Here is a 23537-nt window from a genome sequence, read left to right as displayed (position 1 = left end):
GGAAGGCAAAAAAATGAAAATAATGAAATATTAAATATTCGACTCATATTTTCTCAATTATTAAACGTCTGTTAGGGAAACAGGTAATCTACTGTGTTGTAATGGATTTTTTTTTAAATTTCCAATCAATTGATATCAATATCTCTAGAATCTATTAAGGGATGACTGAGTTATAAGCGTGCAAACTATAACCACTTTTCGTTACATGTTCCCTTTTCATTTTTCTAAAGTGCACCCCAATATAGAAATCCAAGAAGTAGTCCTACTTCAAAAGGAAAAACGGAACAGATCAAGATAGAAAATGAGAAGAAAAGGTGATAAAGACAGTTAGAATGTTACAGAATGTTAGAATGAACAGTTAGTTTTCATCTAGAAACGAAAAAAAGGACAAACAAGAGAAAGGACAAAAGAGAAGGCGGAAAACGGGAAAGAAAATAACAAAAACCGAGTGCAACACAAGATTGAAAACGAGAAAAAATTGGATAGGAAACAGAGAAAAAGGAAACATGGGACAGAAAAAATGGAAACCGAGCAAAAAAGATGTAAAACGGTACTGGAAAAGAGAAAAAACCGAACAGAAAAGAGGTAAAACGTGTGAGAGAATCAGATGAAAAATATCAATTTAATTTCAAGTAAAGCTTCGTGTCCATGTGCGGTTTGAAGTTAGGCCATTGCAAATATTTTTTTTAAAGTTTTCGTCATCCCCCCCTTTGAAACTGGCTTGAAAATCGAGGGGCAATAAAATAATTTGTAGGATATAAGTTAATTTTTTTTTAAATTAATTGTCCGTGGGCTCTGCAACCTAAAGAACTCGAAAAACGAGTGTTTGGGCGGATTTTATCACGGAACAGAAATGGAAATTCGAACCATGCAATTTCCGAGAATCGGCAAAAAAATTTCGTTTTGTAGTTCGTTTCGCAGGGTTTTGCATGGAAAATGTTAACCTGTACTTATATGAAAAGCAAGTTAAATCCAATTCCTAAATTGCTAACTTAGCAACGCTAAGTAGGGTTTATTTTTAATTCCCGTCGTAGCAAGGCAAGCCACTCTAATTTTCATCATTTCTTAGGTAGATTTAATGAATACTCCAAAAGTTCTTGTGCTGATTTGACTCAAACACACTTACCTTCCGATCCGTGCACTTTGAATTCACTAAAAAGCGATTATTAAAGCATTTTATTGAAATTACGCCACTGACTTTATTACTTAAATTCGTCTTCCCGTTTTAAAATCCGTCCATCAACATTTTTCATCGTTCGAACTAAAAATCACAATAATGTTTACGCAGCTAGCGCGCATGTATTTATGTAGGACGGCATGACAAACGTTATTTTGCAAGATATCTGCTCGTCATGCAAGTTTTCCCGGCTGGAGAATTACGACAATGCGTTGCGTAAGTTGTTTTCATTTTATGAATGACAGAAATTGAAACGATTGGTCGACATTTTCTTCTTCGTCGAACGAAAAAACGTAGGAAATTTGGCTGCTAGGAATTCTTTAACTAAAAAAAGCATTTAAATAGATCTCAGTTCACTTTGATTGATCGTGTATGATAGTCAATGTAGTATCGTAACCATCGAAGTAACACTTGTAGTATCGTAACCATCGAAGTAAATATTCTAGCGTCGTAACCATCGCAATACAATAAACAGAAAAATACACTGCATTAGTGCAGCAGAGAGTGACCGGCAAGGGTGTAATTTATTTGGTCTAGTTCCGGTCTAGTTCTACTACATTGGCGACGAGGATTAAAAGATAAAAAAAAATTATTAGGTAAGAACATGAAAGCACGTAAAAAAAATTGTGAAAAAGTATTATCTGAGCTACAAGAAAAAAAATGGAAATAGATCAGGCGCTTAAATGCGGAAAACATGAGGAAAAGAACTGATTCTATTCTGCTCAAAGCAGGAAAAAAAGTTGAATTGAAATAGCTCACACGCTTAAATGCGGAAAACGTGAGGAAAAGGACTGATTCTATTCTGCTTCGAGCAGGTTTGAAAAAAAATTGAAATAGATCAGACGCTTAAATGCGGAAAAGATGAGGTCTAATGTTCTGAAAATCTAGTTTAAAAATTGTTGAAATATGGCTGGATTAAGTGACAATTATGAATAAAACTTGAAAGACCAAATTATTCAAACTGCTGCTTAGCGTAGAAAATTTTTTCAGCAACGAGATGTTAATCTTGACAAAGCTCGTGTGGCAAAAAGTTTTGAAATTGTCGGTCAATGAGAGAAATCTTTCGTCGGAGTTTACCAGCAATAGTACGACAGATAAAGTTAATAATTAGTAACAGTTTGAAGTGAAAACGAACAATAGAAACAATCCACTTGCTTCAATAATGTGTAATGTCATCGGTGTTAATCGGTATGGAAGCAAAAGATGAAAGATCACTAGGATGTCTGTTGCTAAGCGCGATTAAAATCATCTAGAAATGCCAAGTGCAAAAAATAAATAAATGAATAAATAAATAAAATAAGTCAGGACGCCAAAATGAAAATGTAACTGAAACTTAATTGACGAGTCACCGGACTAAGTCGATGGGTGTTTTGAAAATCAACGCTTCAATCCCTAAGATTGAAAGCCAACCAAGTTTTTTGGAACCATCTAGGATGTAATAGTTGGCCTACCGATCAATATTGAGGTCATACTGGTTGTTCAACCATAGCGGCAAATTTTTATGGTTTTGGTGAAACTAGTGGGTGATAAATGAATTACTGGCTCAAGGGCGTAATCGAAAAGAATAATGGACCATCTAGATGGTTGTCTCCAGCCGTTGTGCCAAAGGCGTTAATAAGCAAATTTGTGTCGATATGCAACAAGCAAACGAGGCAGTTGAAAAGAAAAATCATCCTGTATTAGCTAATGCAGATTTTCCTGATCTTGCCAAAGCAAAGGTTTTCTCAACATTGGACGCAACGAACGCTTTTCATTGGCTTGAACTATCGCAGAGGTCCAGAGAAATAACCTTTCGTTGGCACGTGTCACATTTACAACAGATTGATAACGCATACAACAGACAAATGAGTACAAAAATTGGCACGAGTGAAGAAAATCTAGGACTCAGTCAGCACATCAGGAGATGGAAGCTGTAAAAGTCCAGTAGAATGAGATTATGAGCCTATAGTCCAGTGCTGAAGGTTTAACTTGTTAATTGTCGTACTTGCAAGATTATTTGTAAACTAATTAGTAATTGCGAAAAAAAAATAAAAAAAGGGAAGTAATGTAGTATCGTAACCATCGAAGTAAATATTCTAGCGTCGTAACCATCGCAATACAATAAACAGAAAAATACACTGCATTAGTGCAGCAGAGAGTGACCGGCAAGGGTGTAATTTATTTGGTCTAGTTCCGGTCTAGTTCTACTACAGTCAACAAACTAAAATATTAGGGAATAACTAATTTTGCATTGTGCGTCCTAAACATAGCTGATATTTTTAATAATTTGTGCAGGATAGGACGAGAATAGGCAATTACGACGAAGCAAAGACATACCCTATTATGTGGAATTTCGGACGACGATTTGGCGAGAGAAAGTTGTAGTTTACACGTTCAAGGTTTAATCTTTCAGATTTTTGGCATTTTGCGGGTCAAATTGTGGATTCCCCAGCTTCACGTGCAAGCATTCACTAATACTTTTGGTGGTGTCCCACCAGGAAGTAACCTGACACCCTCGCTCTTCGCTTTCTGTTGCGTTCCGGATGCGTACTGATATATGCCGACGATCTAAAGATCTATCTAGTTGTGATTTCTGTCGAGGATTGCTACCGATTGGCAATACTGTTGGATAACTTTGCTGGTTAGTGTAATAGAAACAAGTTGACAATAATCGGAGCTGTTCTCGAATGCGTTGATCAGATTAACGCTCTTGAACTTAACTTGTGTTATGAAGCAAATGTTTAGGTTATGTTTACGCTCTAAAGAAGCTTGCTACCAGGGAAACTAAAAATCTTCCGGAGTTTTGTGCTTGTTTTATTTCAAACTTTTCCCCATTTCAAGTACTTTATCTTAAACTCATATTGCTTTGCCAATAAAAATGCAAAACCGTTCAAAATATGGACCAGCCGTCTTTGACAACTGAATTCGATGAGTCACAAGAGATTTTCTCCCAAACAATTTCCCCAATTTTCAATTTGCTATTTTGCATTGCAATCAAGTTGCCTTTTAGGCATGAAGATCGATTGTTGTACTGAATTTAATAGTGGACCAACTCGTACCACACCTCTAATTGGATTTGATCACATTGTCATTTTTTCCCCGTTCGCCACTTCGTCACTGCGCTGCGCTGGTTAAACCGGCCAGTTTCGCTGGGGGCGTCTCAATTGGCTGATCATAGAGGGCACTTGGTCGCGCATTCCCCTAACGATTGGATTGGACCACAAAAAGCGCACTTTGTGATGGTGTGATTCAGTTCGCTGATTCGATGCAATGTTGCGCCTGAACTTGAACTCCGCATTCCGGCGAAGCTTAACTAAAGTCCGATGACCACCAGTTGTGGATTCGAAAATCAATATTTCTTTGCGGAGATTTATCGCCGCAGAGCCACCGTAATTATACGCTAAACGCAAACAATGAGGCATATTTTACTTACATTATCTGCCAGAAAACAACGGGAGGCGCAGGGAAAATCGAAAGTAATTTCGTGGCAACCCGGCCGGGCCCGGCGACGGCGGCGTTGATGATAATCACACAGAGCCTACTACGACGATGGGTGGTTTCCACTTCAAAACAGCGTCAATACGCGGCGTCGCGGCAATACGGCAATGAAGTTAAACGCTACAAATTTGATGAATGGCCAAATTGGCCGTCGCCGTCGTCGTCGTCACCGTTGCCGAAGTCGCTGTCTCCGGAGTGAAAGTAAAAGTTGGTCTGCACCTTGCCTCGCGGGCGGGCAATTTCCCTCCAGGCAGGAGGGTAAGCTAAATGGAGAAAAATCGCAGCCAGTAAGACAAGCCAGTGTCCGACAGTGTCGTCGATAAATCTCCAATGGCTTTCCTCCTTATGCTGCTGGCTCCGTTCGATGCGATGGTCATTGACGATCATTGTCCGTCCACACCGTCTGGGAAAGCGTCAGCTGGTGGCGAATGGTGCTTTAAACGGTTCAATTGTCCGTGGCTGATTTGCCCCGTCCTGTTATGTTGTTGTGCCACAGCAGATGTGCCGCAACACTGTAAGTATATGCGCCGCGCGGAGCTCACGTGCACGTGCTGTTGTTGTGTGGAGAAAGATGGAATTTGCATGCCCCGCCGCGCCGCGCCGCCTTGGTGCAACGCTGGCAAGCGACTTGTAAAAGTTGAAGATAATAGTAAAAGTTGTTTGAAGTTTAAAGTCATACCGATTGATGTAATTCTTGTTTTTTAACGACAGAAAAGCACGACAGCACGCAAGCAGTTGACCGCGGAGTTCAACGAACTGTGCTGCCAGCACTGAATGTCACGGCGCTGTCAGAAACCACAAAAACCACCGAGCTCGGTCTAGCTGAATTCCTCAAAATTGGGAATCGACGACGACGACGACGACGACAACAACCGGAGACCGGCTTGACTGAGCTCGAAGAATTCTGCAGCAATGTTGCGTTTGGTTCACCGCAATTAGCCGACGAGAACGTAAAGTTGTTCTATAAGTTAGGAAACATTTGACATTCGCTCTTGCAATTGAATGATTTTAAATGAACCATAATATATCAACTTGAGTTTGCTAATATTTCATAGAATTTATTGTTTCTAATCCGGCAATAAAACTCTTGTGTGATAAAATGCACCAATCAGTTGAACGTTTGATGGCAATTTTTATTGAAGGCCCAGCAACCATGCGCAACCCGGTATGAGTCGTAAAATTTATTTATATGTTTAAATTTAAACTTGTGAGTGTTTCAAGCTCAATTTACAGCCGCATGGACTTACAGATTTTTGGCGGTCACCTTGCATCTGATCGCCATATTACATTGACTATTAAGGTACTGTTTGACTTCAACATTATAGGCTTTGTTTTCAGTTTTCACCACCTTGGGCAGTAGTAATCCCATTCAGAAGTTTGTTCAATTGTTTGCCATTACGGATGGCCAGCTGCAAATGACATGAGCTGTCTTCTTATTGTCACGAGCGGGCATACCTGTTAGTTTCAAATCTTCAGCGTCCAACTTTATCACAAAGCAGAAGAGTGCACTTGCACCAACGCGTTCAGTCTGATTTTCATTTCGCAGTAAACAATGGATGTAACCTACCGAAAACTGCAAACTAGTACGACTTGTTGCAACGAGCCAACTAAGAAGCCTTAGCAGTTATGCGGTCCAAAATATCCAAAATCGGGTGGATTTACTTCAACAGGCGGTAGTTTTCGTTTCGGCATGTTTCCAGCTTGAATCTTGAGCGTCGTTGAATCTCCAGGCAAATGTTGCTTTCTCTGGAGCCACTTCCTACCATATATTTGGTTTCCGACGCATTGATCTGTAATCCTATCCTCCTAGCCGTTTTCAGTATGGCGTAGATTGCCTCCGCCGTTCCAAGGTTTCTAGTAATGATGTCGAGGTCGTCTGCGAAGGCTAGGAGCTGGCTACTCTTGCTGAAGATCATTCCACTCGTTTCGATGCTCGCTCGGCGAATCACACCTTCAATAGCGATATTGAATAACATGCAGGACAGTCCATCCTCTTGCCGCAACCCTCTGCGCAATTTACAAGGACTCGAGAGGGCCCTCGAGGGCACGTAGCGCGTTCCCTTCATTCGCTCCACAGCAACTGCGGGCGTGCTGCGTAGAGCTTACTCCTCGTTTTATTTCAATTCATTTCAGGTACAATTATAGTCCATCCCATTTTTCCAGTTTTGTCATTTACGTAGCCGACTCTTTTCTTCGATTATTGCTCTAGTATATAACGAGAGGTAAATCGGTAGATGGCCGATTTTGACGCTATTTCCATTAATATAGTCAACCTAAATTGAGAGTTGTCTGGACGCGGCAAAGAAGGTTACAGTTCCGTTCAAGTCGTGCTGGTGTGGATGGTGTACTACCGTGCATTCAAGTCGTTCTATTCTGTTCCCAACTAAACTAAATCGAGAAGAAACTCTAAAACCTAACCTAACTGTTAAGAAAGAGTTTCATCACCTACCAAAAACCATTATTTTTTCTCGCGTAAAAACCAAACGAATATGAACAGTTTTGTAGTTGCGAGAGCAGCAGAGAGAGTTTGTCCAAATACCAACGAGTAAGGAACCAGTTGACCACGATCCTGAAGAGTAAAAAGCGCCAAAAGAGGCAGGAGATCGTGAAGAATTAGAACAACTATTCCGAGCTAATGACACGCGCAAGTTTTATGAGAAAGTGAACCAAAACCTGATATGTTTAGGAACGGGGGAGGGAATCAAATCTGATCAAACCAGCGCGAGGTTGTTGACAGTTAGTAGAAGTTCTTCGATGAACAGTTCAATGACAGATCTGCAGAAGGATGTGGAACGGAATACCTAGAAATGTCCATGGAAGAAAGTAATGTCCCAGCACCTGATCTCCGAGAAGTCAAATGAGAAATCGGGTTGCTGAACCAAGAACCAACAAAGCTGCTTGTAAGGACCGTTTACCGGCAGAGCTGTATAAAAGTGACCGAAAAAGGCTGGCTCTACACGCATTACTTTGAATTGAAATTGAATTGAATGTATTTCGAATATAGGCTTCAAGCCCTTTACCCATTCTTAAATCTATACAAGTAATAATGACTATAAATCTAATTCTACAGGTTACAAAAGTTACAAAAATTACAAGTCATAAAATAAATAGTCTAGAGTTAACGTAATTGTCCTCTGAAGTATAAACTAAGTCTATGCCTAATCACATCCGAGCTCATGCCAATGGTTATAATATGCTGCAGTGCATTGAAGGCATTCATGAAGCGAGAAGTAGGTTCGTGCTGCGAATAATTTCTGGACCGAAAAGGCGGCTCAAAGGTCCTGCGTTGTCGGAGTGTGACTGCACTATCGTTAAATATTAACCGACTGCTCAGAGGTTGGCTGTTTGTTCGTTCTGAGAGGATATTCAAAAAGAATACTATGTCGGCTATTTTATGTCTCGAGTGGACCGTATCAATATCCACCAGAGAACACAGATCGTGATACGGTGGAAGCTGTTCTCCGTTCCATCTAAGATTCCTGAGAGCGAATCTTACAAACCTTTTCTGGATGCCTTCGATGCGCTGGATGTGCGTTATATACTGAGGACGCCAAATAATGCTCGCAAAATCGAGTTTACTTCTGACAAGGCCTTTGTAGATCGAAAGTACTGCGTAAGGGTCGTCGAGATCACGGCCAAATCTTCTGACAAGTGCATAAAGTCTCAGACTCTCTTTAATCACATTGTCAATGTGCCTACTAAAGGAAAGCGAGCGATCGAACGTTATCCCCAGGTCACGAACATATTCAACTCGCGGCACTACATTTCCTCGGTATGCGTAATCAAAGATAACAGGGTTGGTTTTTCTGGTGAAGGTCATAACTGAACACTTGTTGGTATTTACTTTCAATCCACGGATTTCGCAGTACCTTCCCACATGACCTAAATCAATCTGCAATTTCATGCAATCACCAATGGATTTGATGGGAAAAAAGATTTTCACATCATCTGCGTAAATCAGTATAGTTGCATGGAAGATAGCATCAGGCAATTTGTTCATCAGGAGCACGAATAGCAATGGTCCTAAGTGACTGCCTTGTGGTACTCCTGAGTGCACAGTAAACGAACAAGATTTGTAGCCACGCATTTTTACAAATTGTACTCTATATTTGAGGTAAGATTTTACCCAGTTGTACAGCGAGCCACGAATGCCGAAATCTTTAACCGCCTCCAAGATACTATTAATGTCGACAGCGTCAAATGCTTTGCTCATGTCTGTATATATACAATCCACTTGAAAACCTTTTGAAATGTAATCCGTAACTGTAGAACTGAATTCACAAAGGTTTGTAATGACAGATTTTTTCTTCAGGAATCCGTGTTGCGTAGGAGAGATACGGCTACTCACATTATCGTAAAGGCGACTGTAAACTAACGACTCAAAAAGCTTCGGAATTGCCGATTGAATAGCAACTCCTCGGTAATTTTCCACATGAGCTTTAGCCCCTTTTTTATGTATCGGAGTGATGTGCGAGATCTTCCAGATCCCCGGAAAATGGCCGGTAGCTAGTGACACATTGAACAAGCGTGTAAGAGGCACCACAAATTCTAGTCGAAACTGTTTTAAGATTCTATTTGTTAGCATATCAGGACCTGCAGACTTATTGACATCGAGCTCGCGAATACCGTTTTCGACACAAGAATTGGACAATTGGTATGGTACATCGTCGCTATCAACGGACAATTCGGTGGTGCTGCCCGTTGCTTCAGTAAAAACACTTTCAAAAAACTCCGCGAAAAGCTCTGTTGATGATTGAACATCGGTAGATGTGACACCCTTGTAACAGACACAATCCGGAACGCCGGAACTCTTTCTTCTGCTGTTTACAAATTTCCAAAACGCTTTGGGATCACTTTTCAAACGAAATTGTATGTCTGCGATGTAAGCCTGATACGAATCTCTATGAGCGGCCTTAAACGTTCTTAGTATTTGTTTGTACTTTAACACGTTTTCGTTTGAAGGAGACCGACGCATCCGCTTCAGAGCTGCTCTTTTCTCCTTCATTAAATTTACAAGTGCCGGTGTAAACCATTCTGGATACCTGTTTGAGTATTTTCGCCGTTTTGTTATCATCGGAGAATGACGAGAAAATATGTCAAAAATTGTATAATAAAACACTAGTGCATTATAGTCGACTGAATTCTCGACAACCACTGCGATTTCACAATCAGTATTTAAAATGTTCATTGATCGAAGAGAATCGCGCATTCTCTCCGTTTGTCGTTGATATTCCTCACAATCGTGATAAATATCCTCTGCTACAAACAGTTCATCCCACCTGATATTTGCAAGTTCCAGACGGGCGCTTCCAAAATCCATTGCCTTTAAATTTAAGTGATTTTCGAGCACCCATTGTTCGCACTCTATCGGTCCGATTACGTTGACGGTCAATAACATCGCATTATGATGAACTTCGTTTTTTATCAATGGATCCGTTAATGCTACTTGACAGATGTTCGGTGCCGTAGTGAACACTAAGTCAAGAAAACAGCTGTTGTCATTTGGAATGTTACACACTTGCAACAGACCGGCCGAGAGAAAACTGTCAACAATAGCTATCTCGCGCTGGGAGCTGACTTGGTCGGGTAAGTAGAATATATTGTTCGAATCAAAATGCGACTGATTCCATTTCAAATTTGGCAGGTTCAAATCGCCGGCCACAATAATTTCATCTTCAGGAGCAGCTGATTCTTCGATGGATTCAACGAATGAGCAGAACGAGCGGTAGCGATCAACGCTGGAGGTAGGTGGAATATAACCACAGCACAAAAATAGTGCACCATTGGCTATTGATAACTTAACGCAAATTGCTTCGTTATTTTCAGCCTTTGAATGCTCGGTGCTTTTGAAACGATTGTGTACAGCAATCAATACACCACCGCCGGATTGTTTGTCGCTATTGGTGGTGTTTCTGTCGCAGCGGTAAATGTTGAAGCAGGGCGAGAAGAGTGCTGAATCTATTACAGTGTCGTCCAGGTGAGTTTCAGAAAATGCAAATACATCTATGTCCAATTCTAGCGAAGACAAAAATAAATTTTTTTGCCTTTCGCTACCTTTTATACTGTTCATGTTTTGATAATAAATATCAAACATTCTTTTCTTTTTCGCAGTGTTTTGCGTTAGTGTACATACGGTGGCAGAGATTTCGCTATGACGGTGGCTTGTTTCAAGTACTTGTTCATTTACAACATTATTCACTACAGTTTCATTGTGAACATTTCTTATTTCTTATTACATCTCTATTGATTTCAAGGCAGCATGCGATACAGTCGATCAGTTCTCCGGATAAACTGAGGTGACTGATTAGAACTATATTGGATCGAGTGATGTATTTCAAGCGCATCTCGGGGACACTCTCGAGTTCCGTCGACAAGGGAGCTTCTGAGGGAGTGATCCGACGAGCATCTGTCGAGACGTGTACCAATCCAGAGATGGCGACCGTCATGACTTCCATCTCCTCACGACCACACTCGCAGGGTCTCTTGTTGAGCTCACCACTGCTCCGTCGAGTTCGCCATTGCACTTGCACTTCACCTGTCGAGACGCGAACCAATCCAGGGATAGCGACCAACATAACATCCATCCTCTCACGGCCGCCCTCGTGGTGTTTCTGTGCAAGCTTGGTTTGCTCCGTCACGCTTGGCACTCCACCGATGCGTCTGTCAAGATTGTCTGCTAATCGGGAGCGGTAGTTCGCTGGTCGTTTCTCCACTGTCGTTGCAGTTGCAACATAATCTGTGCTAAAACGCCGGTGACGAGAGAAACTGCGTCAAGTGGAACCCGACTTCTCCATGTTTCCTGTTCAACCAGGTTGACAGAACCGGTATGAGTCGGTGAGTCCATCTACCATTCTCGGCCCTATCCAACTCCTTTCTCACCAGCTTCCGGGCTCCTCTGGTGTTTCTTCGTCCGTAGCAGTCGTTATCTTCCACGAGCATGACGATGATGGGGATCATTCTAGCGATAACACATACTGCCTTCGACGATATTATTCTATACGCACTGGCAACTCTTACAACCATCAGCCGGAAGGTACTATTCAGCTTCACGCGATTTCGCTTCGATCGTAGTGCTGCGATCCAGGCTGGACTTCCATACCGCAGTATCGATGATGGCACACTAGCCAGCAGTCTTCGCTTGCTACTACTCGGCCCGTAACAATTCGGTATGATTCTGGCTATCCCATTGATAGCCTTCGCCACCTTCTCGCAAGCGTAGTCGACGTGGCAGTTGAAGTTCAACCGGTCGTCTATCATTACTCCTAGATGCTTGACCGCGCGCGTTGAAGTAATAATGTGCTCTTCGACGGTGACGACTGCATGTTGTACGGCCTTACAGTTACTAACCAGCAGAACCTCCGTTTTATGGTGGGCGATTTGCCGACGATCACCGCGCCTCTAGGTAGCTTCAGAGACAGTACACCGTTGTACATTCCGTTCCAAAGCGTTGGGCCAAGGATGGAGCCTTGTGGTACTCCAGACGTAATGTTCATCGGCTTGCGTACCTCGGCGGTCTCGTAAACAAGCGTCCGATTCCTGAAGTAACTCCTCAGTATTCTGCATAGATATCCCGGGACATGCATTATATGCAGCGATTCGGCAATGGCACCCAACTGGCGCTGTTAGGCATTTTTTACGTCAATCGATTAAACTCCTCTTCGGCTCAGTTTGGACGACTTCTCGGCGTGGACTTCCCTTTCCGGAACCCTAACTGCATGTTTGACAGACCGTGTTCACCTTCTGTATACCTCGTAAGCCTATTCAGGATTATCCTCTCCAGGAGTTTTCCGCATTCCGGGTCTCTCGCAGGCTTTCCTGGCTTCGGCAACAGCACTAGCTTCTAGATCTTCCATCGGTCCGGGAAGCTACCATCCTCTAAGCATTTCTGCAGCACGGTCCTGAACAAATCCCCTTCAGCTTATTCGGACACAACTCCCTAATTGTCACAGGACCGTTTACTTTCGCCATAACGATTCGGTACGCGTCATCCCAGGGGTTGGGGCGTCTGCATCTTGGTACAGCTCCTTGAAGCAGTTGCGTTTACTTTGTTTTATCTCCCGTTTCAATCCCTGGTCCCTCTAAACGCCGCGCTGCGTTCTTCTCGATCTGCTTCAGCTCTGGCTCTTTGCGCGCGTCGTCTGGCTCTGAGACAACTAGCACGATGGTTGCTGATTGCTGCATTCCACCAATAAGCCGGTCGCCGCTCTTTTCTCGGTTCTTCGCATCAAATGCCCTGACCAAAATATCTGTCAACTCGTTCTCATTCAAGAGCGATTTTCCACCGCCCACCCAGAGTGCCTCGACGAAAAGATCAAAGGCCGTCTTCCGCTTCCGCTCGTAGGTTCTAGAAGTCTAGATGTCTGTCTTATCGCCGGATTTCGCCGGCCGATGCAAGTGTGTGTGTGTGTGTGTGTGTGTGTGTGTGTGTGTGTGTGTGTGTGTGTGTGTGTGTGTGTGTGTGTGTGTGTGTGTGTGTGTGTGTGTGTGTGTGTGTGTGTGTGTGTGTGTGTGTGTGTGTGTGTGTGTGTGAAAGAGAGAGGAACGAGAATTAAATTGAAGTAGAAAAAAGAGAGATCTTATACAAGCAGTAATAGCAGTAATTTAACCGCGACTGATTGCAGTAACGATACCATTAAGGCAAATTAGCAATCAACGAGGAAGGGTAAAATTTCATTTAATTCTACTGTAACTTAGTTATAATGCAATTAAATGGAATTTTCTTTCAACTTTCTCGTTGATTCGTGCATCATACCAACACACGTTTGGCAATAATTAGAAATTAGCAATGCTTATTGCAACCAATCACGAAGCGAGAATTTTCAGTTGTTGATTTTGTGGAGACAGAATTTTGAACAGAAAACACTATGGACGACGGAAAACTAACTAACGGAAACACTTTTATCATGCAAACTTAACTTTATTGCGTCATCCTCCAACAATGGTACAATACGGAATCATCTTTCATGTCCTATCATGTCGGTTACAATAAACTTTCGTACACACACGCACTGAAGACTTTTGGCGCGTACTGATTTGACAAGTTAGGCAGTGCGCCCAAAATAACGGAAGTATGTGTAACGGAACATGAGTGAAACGGAATAGGGTAGACCAACATATTACATAACGTTACGTAACCTAAATCATACTACAAATTTCTCATTATTTTCAACTTTCCAATAGTTTCTTTATCTTTTCTTTATTGGAGATGCGTAGATGAATTGCCGATCGATTAGTTCAAGTGTCTCTGGAATATATTAAAAATGGACTAAATTACAGGCGTGTAAAACATCAGTCTGATGCCGTCTTTTTCAACCAATAACGAAGCGAGAATTCTATTTAGACAATGCATGATCATTTTCGATTTTTCAATAGTGCAACTTTAAGAATAAATAGTTTTCTTTGGCTCGACGCGTAGCAGATTTTCCGATCGATCGTTGCAAATATATTAATCTAAATTAATCTAAACAGTATTATGCGGTGTTAAGTTTCCTCCTAAAAAAACAATAAAAAAAACCCTAAGAAGACGACCACTAGCTTCATGACGGCTGGCTCCGCACCGCCACCGGAACCACTTCCTTCCAGCACAGCAGTGCGGCGTGTCGGACATGAAGAAAAAAACATGCGCATTTTAAATTTTTCGCGCATTGGAATGCACCCGTAACATCGCTGCTTACTTTTTTCTACTGCTTTTTTTTTCCTTGTACGGCTTTTCCGATTCCCGTGAAAAACTTACAACAAGTCTGAGCCTGAGTGTGGTTTAGTTGCTATTGCTACTTCCAGCTTTTCATGTTGCTTGTTAAAAGCCGCGCCGCAGCAGCAGCAATAGCTGCTTGGAAAAAAATACAACTCCGTACACAACATTCACCGGCTAGCTGGCTAGCTAGCTAGCCAGCCAGCTACCTACAGCAACAGTGCCTCATGTTTTTGCTCGTTTTCGAGGGAAGTGATGAAACTGGTTCCCGGTGCGAAAAGTGCAGAAATTAAAGCTTACGAAAAAGCTAACTGTCAAAAAGTATGCATCGTAGCAACCAATTTTCGGGAAGGCACACCGCACTCTTCCAATGGTGCCAGTCCAGTGACTGACAGTAAACCAGAAGTAGCTAAATTATTTATGACTGCTGTGATGATGGGTAATAGTCTGTGAATGATGGAATATTTATTTCTGCGAAGATAAAGTAGCTCAAACATTAGTTTGGAAAAACTTTGTTTAATTAATTGTTCAAATTATTAGTTCAAACACATGCGGGGACACGTTGCTCCATCAAGTTTTGGCTCGTTTCGTTCGGGTTTGCGTTCCCTTGGCACAAATGGGGCCAATGAGAAAATGTGTAACCCAAAACCTAATTTTGATTGCGCATTTATAGGTAATAAATGCCAAAATCAAACATAATCAAGTCTAAGCAAACACTATAGTGACTCGGTAGGTACTGGAAAGACGATTGCGCGGCTTCAAAAACCAGGCGCCCAACAAGCGGAAAGAAGGTCGACAAGTGCTGAACAAAACCGAAGCAACCGAAGCAGGCGGCTTTTTCTCTTCTACTCTGACTGGCTCTGTGTAGAGTAGAGTAGAGTTGTTCACTACCGCTCCGCGGCGCAGTATAGTATGTAATATCGTGCAGTGATTTAGTGTTTGTTCAATTGATTGTAATGAAAACGATCAAAAAGAGTTCCCTCCCTCCTTCAGTCCGTCCTCCGCGAGTCGTTCCAACTACCCCAGCAGTGAGATTTCAATATTTGTTTGCTAAGCTGCAACGCTTAAAAGGTTCCTCTAAACTCTCAGCCAGACAAGGTTTCGCTCTATCTTTCTCGCTGTTGTTGGTGTGTTTTTCTTACGGTGAGGTTTTGTGCCACGCGATATTGAGGCCTATATGCATCTACGTATAATCTATTATGAACGTTTTGAACGAGTTCAAACAAGGCATCCCAGTTTCAGTTCGTTTCGAGTCGAAATCCGAACCGAAACACTACCAGTGACTTGACTGCAGCGTGGTTCAGCCATCAAGACAAGTGGAAAAACATTGCGTAAGATCCGCTCTGCAAATATGCGCGAGATCTCTTGCTATCCCTTTCTGCGGTTGTGGCTCTGGCTGGAGAACAATAGAATTCCGCGACAGAGGAGGCGGACGTCAGCCGGCAATCTGACGGTTGTGAACAATGGCTGCTTGCCAAAATACTAGTACCTTCTACCTTGATACGAGTGCAACACTGCACCGGTTTTGTTTATCCGGCATGAAAAGTTGCATTGAAAGCTCGTTTTCAGATGATTTTAGCGATAACAGCGATATGTGGGTTAGTCTTACAGTTTTAAAACGTTTTGTTTTCAGTGTAAACATGCACTGATTTAAGAAATGTGTGAAAAAACTTGTCTACTTAATGGAGAATCTGTGGTCTTCTTACATATCCCTTTATTATATCCTATGGAGTCTTTACAGTCCTATTTTTTATCATAAACATTACGAAAAACAAAGAAAACCAAATTTTTGATGTAGTTATATGGGTGCTTGGTTGAATTCTAACAATCCAGCTTTTTACGAGCCATAATGGCGGACGTGTTCGTAATATTTGAACAGCATTTTTGACATTTCTCTAATACATCGCACGGTCGTTTCCGTTAGTTTTGCCGTGAACACGCGGAAAGAAAACGTGCGATATATTAGGGAAATGTCAAAAATGCTGTTCAAATATTACGAACACGTCCACCATTATGGCTCGTAAAAAGCTGGATAAATCCTTGAAAAATAGAAGACTAGTGGGCATACAGGTGCCTATAAGTACAGACATCGAATCCAACAAGCCATGCAAAACCCTTCAGTAAGCAAAGTTTTCGACAAATTAAGGTCAAGTTTCGAAAACGGAATGTACCACCTAAGCTTTTGTGAGGGCGCATTTTATTGGTCTAAATTGACAGAGCGTCTCATTCGTGACAGGAGTGAGGGTGTTATTTATTTGACCGTACATGGTCGGAGGCTACGTTGCTGCATCGTTCTGCGGTAATAAACCTTTCACGATGTCTCCAAGCTTCTGCGGACAGCTTTCCTGCGAATTCGATGCACTCATCATCTGTTTCATGATCACCTGGTAGAGGTACGAGGTAGGTACGATCCTGGCGAGGTACGGTCACTGCCCCAGAGGTACGAGTCCGCTGCACTCGTCCACTGCGCCGATGATTGTGAGGAACGTGCTGTTCGAGCCAAAGATGCTGAAGGCTTTACGCTCTAGATGCAGACACCATTGACAACAACGATCACGTACCTTCTTGGTCATTCGATACCATCTCTTGACTACAGTACTACCTCTTGATAGCGATCGCTGCCATTCGACCCTTGTCTGCTGCCCAGCTGCCCTTACCCTGAGGGACACAGTAAAGGTCATTGATAATGGCAGTATCGCACATGGTCTAGACTGTCCATTACCAGAGCAACTACTCTGCCGTATCGTAGTGATTGAGGTTATTCTACGAAACCTCCACCTTAATTCTTTAGAGCTTGCTTAAAGGCTAGATACATTACTCAGCCTGTGGAATGCTTATTGTCTGCTTCTGCCGTGTAACGCAGGCATCTGGGTGGTTTGGTGCACCCTTTTGCGAAGTGGTCTTCTATGCCACATCTTGAACCGACCGGGGGCTTTACACTTTTCCACCCGAAAGCCGAAGCCCATGTACTTATAACAGTGCTGCGCACACTGTTTGGTCGTTGGTGCACATACGGATCAACCGATCCTAACTATAGCACCCTCCAGCATTTTGCTGGCGGTCGCCCATAGCAAATTTAGTGTTGCATTTAGCAGGTCAACTGCCGTAGTGACTTCGTCAAGGTTTTTACACTCCATGCTCTCAGGTAGGGCCTTGACTTGGCCTGCCTCACTAAGGGACTTCTCTACTAATCCCTTGTACTTCGAGTTTTGGACCATCGGGTTCTTTTGAAACTCAAAGATCCTATCTCCCGCTTGGGTTTTGCGGGTCTTCATGACGTTGCTCGTGAGCTCTTGTAGCGTGGGGTCCGCCGTCTTTACCCCGCGAAGTAGGTTACCGTATGACAGTTAACTTGTCAGCTTCACTACAATCGCGTTACACTTCCTGTGGGCCTTCTTCGGCTCTACCGCTACGGCTCTGGGCCACAGTACAATCTGGAATGACTCAATCTAGTTAAAGCCGTTACTGAGTACGAAGCCCGATGTACGAGTAATGAAGCCCCACTCTAGGATTACTGCGATAGCGTTAAAGCAGCCATTAGGATCGCTGAGCGGAGTCTACGTACTGACTTGTTCGACGAAGAATACCAGACGAAGTAAGACGAGATTCTGTAGCAGGAGACCCGTCACAACGTGGCACGATATAGACAAATTTTCGCCTAGTTAGCTACGCGGTTCGATACTGGTCCAACAAGCCAGTCGTCATGAGTTCATAATCTCGGTTAGGCGGCATTTGGTAGATTGAGTCAGTAGGATCGTTGCACTAGCCCCGGAATTATCCTGTACTCTAATAACCGGCTGCAAAGTCTGTCGATAAGGAAGGGTTAAGTTCTTATAAAAACAGAAACGAAGAAAGTAAACCCAGTTTTTCCGGGGTAAGTCGGATCGCTGTCTGGAAGATGTCGAGTGCGAGAAAATGGAGCATATCCGGGAAATGCTTTGTGCCGCGAGCCGAAAGGTGTCAGGACTGGGAATAAAGATGGAGGAATCCTATCGGATGAACGTGACGTAATGGAAAGGTGAAAATAGCACTATAATGAGCACCTAAATGGTGCAGAGGCGAAATACCAAGCCATCGCAGGCTTGTTTTTGCTCATCTTAACTATAAAAAGACGGAGAAATTTGCTTTCCACAACGATCAAATGTAGTTTGTTTTCTGTTCAGCCGCTTGCTCTGCCTCCGAATGATGTATGAATAAAGTGTAAAGTAGTAAAGGGAAATCATGTACCTCGATGGAGTAACATGACTTTTTTTTCCAAACGCTCAATACGAACCTTCGTTCTGTTCATTTTGCTTTCGACAGATAGAAGACACTGCTCAAGTAGACACAGTATATGTGGATCTTAAACCTGCTTTTAAATGCATTGACTAGCTAATTCTGCTCCGGAAACTGAGTCGCTTAGGAGTTCTTGATAATTTTGTTTGCTGGCTTTATACTTATCGAACAAATCGGCTGAGAAAATTAGGCTCGATTGAATCGTACTGTTTTGCAATCAATCCGGAGTTCCGCTGGGAAGCCACCTGGGACCATTACTGTTCATCATATATGTTAATGACGTTTGCTTTGTGATCCCATCGGGCTACAAGCTACTATACGCTGATGATCTAAAATATTCCTCTCTATATGATCTGTTGAGGACTGTAAGCTAATGCAAGGCTTTATCAACCAATTTACAAAATTGTGTCGCTTAAACAACCTGGCCGTCAGTACTTCCAAATGATTAGTCATTACTTTCTTACGAATCAAAACACCCACAATTATGAAATCCAGCCATCAAGCAGCTCAAGAACAACACAGCAGCTGGCAAAGATGGCATTTTAACGAAGATTTTATCAAAAGGAAGATTGGTTACCTGTCTGCATCGGCCTATAGTCATGATCTGGGACATAGAGCAGCTAGCGGAGAAGAGGTAATATGCTCAATATACAAGGAGGGTGAAAAATTTGAATGTGGGAGCTACCAAAATGATCACTATTGTCAACGCTGCCTATAAAGTGCTTTTTCAGATCTTTCAAGTCTATCAAGTAAATTTGTGGGAAGTTATCAAGCCGGTTTCGTGGCGACAAACCAAATCTTTGTGTTGCGGCAGATCCTCTGACAGTGTCGCGCATACCAAGTTCCTGCGTACCATCGGGGGACGATCTTCAATAAATTCAGCTAATTTATCTGCTTCACTGATGACGTGAATTTGTCGAAAAGACGTTCCAAACAGTGACTAAGCAGTCACCAAGCCGAAACGTGAAGCAGAGAAGGTTGGATTGCTAGTGAATACGTCTAGGCAACAGCGTTATAATCGACGGGGACGAGTTCAAGGTGGTGGACGAATTTGTATACCACGGGTCGTTAGTGACCTCGGATAATAACTGCAGCAGAGAAATCCGCAGGAGCGAACGAGGTTTGCAGAGAAGCACTCGACTGGAATCCACAAGGACAGCGTAGAAGAGGCAGACCCAGAGGCTCATGGCGATGGAGCTTAGCCAACGACATCCGGGCTGTGAACGAGAACTTGTCCTGGCGACAGGTAAAAGCCATGGCGGGTAACCGTCAGCAGTGGAGATCTCTGATTTCATTCCTTTGTTCCGCCGGACGTGCTTCTATGACTATGAACTCCACAAGACCCTAAGGTCTGGTAAGCTTCACCGTATTCATTGTAGGATCAGTAGTGCTCTAAGGGCACGAAAGGCCGTCAATACTCGATGAAAACTTGCAAGAACTTGCCAGTATCGAACGACGTATGCTTAGGAGCATCCTTTGCGGGGTATGTGAGAACGGTACACCGTCCAGGATAAGGATGAACCACTAACTGGTACAACGCCTGACAACTTCGTAAAAATGGTGTTCGTCTCAAATCCGGTTGGTACCAGATGCCGAGATGCGCTGCGTCCTAGGTAGTGCAAATGATTAGACCAAGTGGAGCAAGACCTGGAAAGGGGACATTCGAGAAACTGGAGATGGACGACCATGGATCGAGTTTGTTGGCGGAACATTGTTATGCAGGTGAAATCCCAATGGACCAATTGATTGCACCAGGATAAGTAAGCAAGCGTGCAGAGAAACGGTGCTATCTTCAAGAAATCTCACATGGTCCTTTGCTCTTTCGTGGACGACATCAATATCATCGAATTGCAGAGACCGTAAGCTGCGAACTGTGAAACCTTTGGAACTCCGTGGTGATAGATTGAAGTGGTCGATAAATTTGTTTTCCTCGGTATATTAGTCACATGTAACAAAGATGCGAGCAGTGAAGTAGCAAGATGGATACCGTCTGCAAGTAGGATCTTCTGTAGACTACAGTCAGTAAACCATGGTAGACTACAGTGGGCTGGCCACGTAGCAAGGATTTTACGTTACGGAAGTTACGGGGAGATTGGAGGATGACAGTCTGAGACCGGCAGTGGCGGAGACAAATCCTAGTTTCAGTATTGATTGGTTTTGAAAAATGCCACATTAAACTATGATTCTACAGAGAAAAGTTGGGCCCATAACCTTGTCGAATTCTAATCTATGTTTCCTATCCCTGATCGGCCGTAGTATCCAAGTCATCGACTTTGCCAACGATTAACAGCCAGAACCGTTGAAATCTTTTTTCCCAAGCCACGAACCCCCGTAATCGAACTGTTTTTAAATCATCGATTCGCCCGCTTACTGTTAAACGCTTTTAAATCAAAAATAAACACCTCACTTTCGAGTGAAAATAAATGCATCCCATCGTGCATCGTGCACCAGTTGAAGCCCTTTAATTGATAATGAGCTACAAGCTAAACCATCCTGAATTAAAATTTATTCAAAGCTAACAAAGCAATCAGACGGAGAGCGGAGCAAATTCGCCGGATTCGTTCACGTAAGGCCATTCAACCGAAATCATTGGTTGTGTGGCGGGCCATCCGCGCGCCATTTTCGGTGAGTTCGTCACGAAAAGATGGAATTCGTAATGCAATTACGCATTTTTTTTTTGCGATGCGATGGGATAAATAAATGCTATTTGTTTTGCCCCCTATGCTTTCTTTTGTGTCTGGATGGGGGTTTTCTCACATTTGTAAATCTTGGTTTGTTGAATCATCGCTGCAGCATCGTAGCATCGATGCGCGGCGCGGCACAATGGCAAAAGTAATGACCACGAAACATGGGGTTTGAGTGAGTGCTTAATTTTGTTTTCTTAAAATGAGGTTGATTTGGAGTTTACGGCCACAGACACGCACGTGTCTGCGTTTATTTAGAACCGGCGGTGAGGTTATTGAACACCCGCCTTGCTTACTTAAAGATTTACCGTCATCGGTCGCGATTTTGACGCACCTGCAATAGATGAAGAGAAAAAACCTAGATTATTGACCAACCGATTATATGATTTTAGCATTGAAGGACTATCATTTGATGAATTTTCACGCATTACTCAACGTTGCGCTTCGGTTCAATGTTTCACTCTTCTTTCGGACAAATTTTGACTTTGTTAGAGCCGCCTCCTGAAATCGATTTTCCACGCCCGCCTCTTCGTCTCGACGGAATTCGTTGCGTTTGCGTACTCCTTTGCCGGGCGGCAAGTGGCCATCAAAAACCAATAGTGCGACTCGAATCGAGTCCACGCCGGCCAGCTTTCGGGGCTTTCCAGCAGCAAGCTGGAAACTCTCAGCACAAAAGCCTATCTGTCAAATCACTTATCCTAGCGTTGCGCTGTACCGCAGCGCAGTAGGCGACAGCGACAGCGACTTCGAGGGGCAATCCAATGTTGCACCAGCTTGTCGACTTTCTCTGAACAAACATAAATATTTCTGCCGGCCGCGCTGCGATGATGACGATGATGCTGTAATCGCGGAAACTGGATTTTTGTCTCAGCAGCATCTTGTTGAGTCACGCCGGTGCGGGCAATGGACGGACGGACCGAGCGAGACCGGCAGTCAGCCTGTGTTGTTTCATAACGAATTAGCATTTTTTGCTTTATTCCCGTTGTCCCTTGTTCCGCCCACCAGCCCCAATTAATGTTGCACCGAGAATGAACGGCAACCGGTTGCTAATATTCATTCCCCCCGCCCGTCATCGGGTCGGGACCGTTATCGATAGCTTGCCGTTTTTTTTCTTCATTACAATCCAGTTTGGTTGCTTTTCAGCTGTCGAAAGTGACAGACGGAGAAAATATAAACCTTATTGGGGAAATTAAGAAAAGCAGAAAAAACAAATGATGGAAACCGACCAACCAACGGACAATCAATCACAGAGCGCACCGCACAGTCCCCTTCGTGACAGCTAATTGGGAGGAAAAATGCGGATTGAAAATTCCGGCCCTTTGGCGGTGCGCCCCCTTTGCTCTGGTTGTATGTTTGTTTGTTTGTTTACATCAGCATGGCAACCATAGCTTTGGCGCAGCGCAGCAGCCAATTTGGCTGCCCTGTTGATAGCGATTACGACATAGCAGAGGCCAGGCAGCGGGGTACAATGACCATTTTTTTGTTTATTTTAGCGTGTCATCGGTCGATAGGTAAAGCGATGTGAAAGAAGAGAGAAAGGTGCTCGAAAGAAAGTGAAACCCGGTGCTTATTTTTGCCATTCCATTCCAGTCAGTCTCACACTGTGTGAGGTGAGAGACTGGAACGCCATCTGTTTGGTTACGAACGAACTCTTTCACTTTTTAGGTTGGCAGCAATTATGTGGCTATAGTTTTAATGGTGTTGAATTCTACTCACCGTTAATTTTATTTTATTTTTCAAGCGATTAGACGCCACAATGAATGGGACAAGCTTTCCTAAGAAAGTACTCGTCAATGTCAAACCTATCACAATAATTGCAATTTATGAGGAAACTATCGCTGAAAGCAAACCAGCAAAAACTCGGCCATGAGGTTTCACCTTGATTTTTAACACCCCGAGGAAAGCAATTCAGTGCCTACGGTTAACAACTTCGTTTGTTGTTTGAAGCATAATAACCTTCACATGGTCCAAGGTCCAAGCAAGAAGGGTTTATGATTCGAATGACAGTTAGCCTTTTTCCGTTGGTACTCACTTCAATAGACCATGATTCTATTGAACAAAACCAGTTTCTTTTATTTGGCCAATGTCCGTGGCCGTCTGAATTGTCCAATCACTCACCGATGACGGTTTGCCCGGAGCAGAAAAGGCTGTAATCGGTTCCGTTTCGAAGAAATTGCTGACAAAAATGCCAAAGATCAATGGCTTTTTTTGTGTGTGTGTGTGCATGCCATAC

At 43.1% G+C, this 23537-nt stretch overlaps 1 protein-coding gene across 1 annotated transcript in view; it reads right to left on the bottom strand.

Moving 5' to 3' along the window:
* Positions 1-23537, bottom strand: part of LOC128732729 (uncharacterized) — a 145746-nt gene that overhangs the window by 67792 nt on the left and 54417 nt on the right. The window contains exon 2 of the mRNA XM_053826061.1: positions 21613-21638. The gene's annotated coding sequence lies outside the window, so the exon portion shown is untranslated. The remainder of the gene's footprint in view (positions 1-21612; positions 21639-23537) is intronic.

The sequence above is a fragment of the Sabethes cyaneus genome, chromosome 1 (genome assembly GCF_943734655.1).
Source record: "Sabethes cyaneus chromosome 1, idSabCyanKW18_F2, whole genome shotgun sequence".
NCBI lineage: Eukaryota > Metazoa > Arthropoda > Insecta > Diptera > Culicidae > Sabethes > Sabethes cyaneus.
This window is presented reverse-complemented; position numbering and strand designations above follow the sequence as displayed.